The sequence below is a fragment of the Rhagoletis pomonella genome, unplaced genomic scaffold (genome assembly GCF_013731165.1).
Source record: "Rhagoletis pomonella isolate Grant_MI unplaced genomic scaffold, Rhpom_1.0 Rhpom_scaffold_00007, whole genome shotgun sequence".
NCBI lineage: Eukaryota > Metazoa > Arthropoda > Insecta > Diptera > Tephritidae > Rhagoletis > Rhagoletis pomonella.
In genome coordinates this window covers 51,138,724-51,141,829 of record NW_023458561.1, presented here as the reverse complement: position 1 = coordinate 51,141,829, position 3,106 = coordinate 51,138,724, and positions in this window count along the sequence as shown.

Sequence of the window (3,106 nt, the reverse complement as noted above, 5' to 3'; positions counted from 1 at the left end):
TTATAATTTTTTCTTCTCTCATTTTATCGCACCTAACACGAGCTCAATACCAAATCACTTTGTACTCCGTATTTCGTTTTTGTTTTCTACACTCAGCGGATCGCACCAGTCTTGCAATGCACACAGCTTCCTCTAGGCAAATGAAGTCGGCCAAATCCCTCAAAATTTATAAAGTATATGTTGTTTTTATTCGCTTTTTTTTTCTGGCACTTGAATCGATTAAATGTGACTAGCAGACGACATATACACTTGAGATTATGATTTAACATTTCAATGTATTGATAACTTCGCTTTTTTGGTTTTACCTTTACCATAACTTGAAAATCACAGCTATATATAATCTAACTAACTAATAGCACAGAAACTACTGGTTCTATTGAAGATCACTTATTGAGTTCCATTTTTTTAGCGTCCACCGAATCAATGTTGTCAGCAACGGAAGTACTTCATAAAAAAAACCATTGCTACAAGTTGTAAATTAAAAATGAATTCTATGCTCTGATTAATATTTTTTAATTACAATAAGAAATTTTCCCAACTGCTCAGCGCCCATAGTGCATATTTTAATATATACCCTAGAGTTCATACATATTTACGCGTTTTCCATTTTTTTTTTTAACATAACGGACTCATCCAACTTCTGCATCAATCGAGCTTATTTAAAGTCAATGCAGTTGTTCACGCTTGCCTGGTTATCAGGTTTTCTGGTTATGTGGTTATATTTCTTATTCAGTTTACAACAATAAAATACAATACAGAATAAAAAATAAAAAAGTAGTTAAGCGCAAGGCTGGCTTTAGGACGAGACGGTTTCCCTGGGCCCCAAATTGAGGCGGGCGCAAAATTCAGGTATGGCGTTTAATTTTTTTATTGCATAAATATTCGAATGTGAATTTTCTTCATCGACTGGAGGAGAGTGACTAATCTTCTACTCGAAATTCTTGAAAACAACATCATAAATATCAGTTATTTACAAAACAAAGGAGATCGAGTCGGGGTCCTAAATGTTGTCAAAATGTCGAAAGTTGAGCGCCCCTCTCACAACTGAAGAGAAATCGGACATAAATGGATTGAAGCTTCATGAAGAGTTCAAACAATTACGATATATTAAATCTGCAGCGATGAAACGGCTATTGGAAATTATTGTGTTCCCTAATGTTTTTGTTTCTCTCAGGATTTTTCTAACTTTGCCAGTGACTTGTCAGCAGGGAGCGAAGTTATTCGAAATTGCAGTTCATCAACGCAGATTGGCTTGTCCGAAGTCATCGAAAAATTTGCTCAAGCCAAAGCACGCAGGTAAACTTGTTGTAATTCAGTCAGTTGTATGGGAGCTATAAGTTATAGTGGTCCGATTTTGACTGTTCCTAATTCCATTAAATCAAGTTGAATTGATTTTTAAATCAGGTGGCAACTATCCTACATGTAGTTAGTTTCTTCAAAACAATTTTGATTGAATTAAATTTATTAACCCATTGCATATATTTAATTTAAATTTTTAAACAGGTGGCAACCCTCCTACATATACTTAACCCTTCGAGAGACACATCCAATACATTTTTTTATCTTGTCGCGCGGTTTTATACCATTAACTTCGCTTACGCTCAGTAACTTCCTGTTTTGAAGTGCTCCACACAGCAAAACCATTCAATTTTTTTTACCCAAACAACGAGAGTTTGATCTAAGAAGCTCATTGCGCCCAAACTCGTCACATGTATTAAAGTAAGTATTTTTAGAAATAACTGTACATTACTTTTTTAAATTTTAGTATTCATCTAAGAGTAGCTATTATTTAATGTCCCAGAGTAGAACTGCGCCCAAAGTTGACAGTCACCATATTGCGCCTGACGAAGGGTTAAGAAATAAAACCATTGCGATCGATAGTGATTTTGTATGGAAAATCATTTCTGCTCAATAATACTCCCATATATTTTTTTTGAATTTTTTACAAAAGACAAAAAGAACAAAATCATTCGAAGAGTTTTCGAGCATTTTGGTAATAAAAAAATTATCAAACCTTTAAAACAACTGTTTGCCTTAAAATTCTCAATTATTTCGAATCTATATAGAATTTATACACAGTAAAATTCGTAATCAGAGACCTTAGGAACTCTTGTCCCAATTTGATCTAAATTTACTTGTTTGTTTTGTCAACCTTATTTCTTAATGTGTACAACTTATGAAGTACAATCTCAGTACCGGAAGTGGTCGTTACTCAGCGACCGACATACGACCGCTTAATTGCATTTTGGTTTTTGTGCTCTGGCACTTCAAAAACGCACATCGCCAGCAATGGTCAGTCTCGAAATTTTACAATTCCAGTAAATGAACTAGTCGGTTAATGTACTATTATATTTATTCAGTAGTTTTTCGTTTCACTATAGGATAATATTGAATTTTTAACAACTTTAAAGCTCCCTACTTAACAGTGGCAGCACTCTCTTAACAGTTAAACAACTAGCAAGCAACTTTTGTCTAACAGTATTAAGAACTTAAAGCTTTTACTGATAGAACTAGAAACGTCATCTTTGTAGATTCTTAAACTAACATAAACATATATTGTTACATACATATATATACATATAAGAGATGTACCAAGGCGAATTTATACAAGGTGGTATCAAGAATACAAAAACAACCACCACATGTATTTTGTATCTCAAATCTCAATTCGCCCCAAAGTTTTCGTGTATTTTGTTTTTGCTTTTGATGGGCAACGAGAAAAAATCGAACGGTGTCTTTAAGTTCCGTTGTCGATGTCGAAACCTCTCGCATGAATTCCAGCTGATGAATTTTACTGGTTTAGCTATCCCCGCAGGCATAAGTACGGGCATTAGGGCGGGTCAATTCCGAAGAAACCATGATTCAATTTGGAGTTTTACAAATTGCGAAAATAAGGCTCGAAGAAAATGTAAAAATTGTTTACTGTTGCGTCCTTTGGTGGAAGTTTTAAGAAAAAGATAAGTGCAGAAATGGATTCCTCATACCAGAAAACCCCTTACAACGCTATATTCAGCGTAACGACAGCCTGCATAAATAACTTTCGTACTACCGAATAGTTGTATTATTATGAAAACACTAAAATTGATATCATTATTCAAAGTTTTGT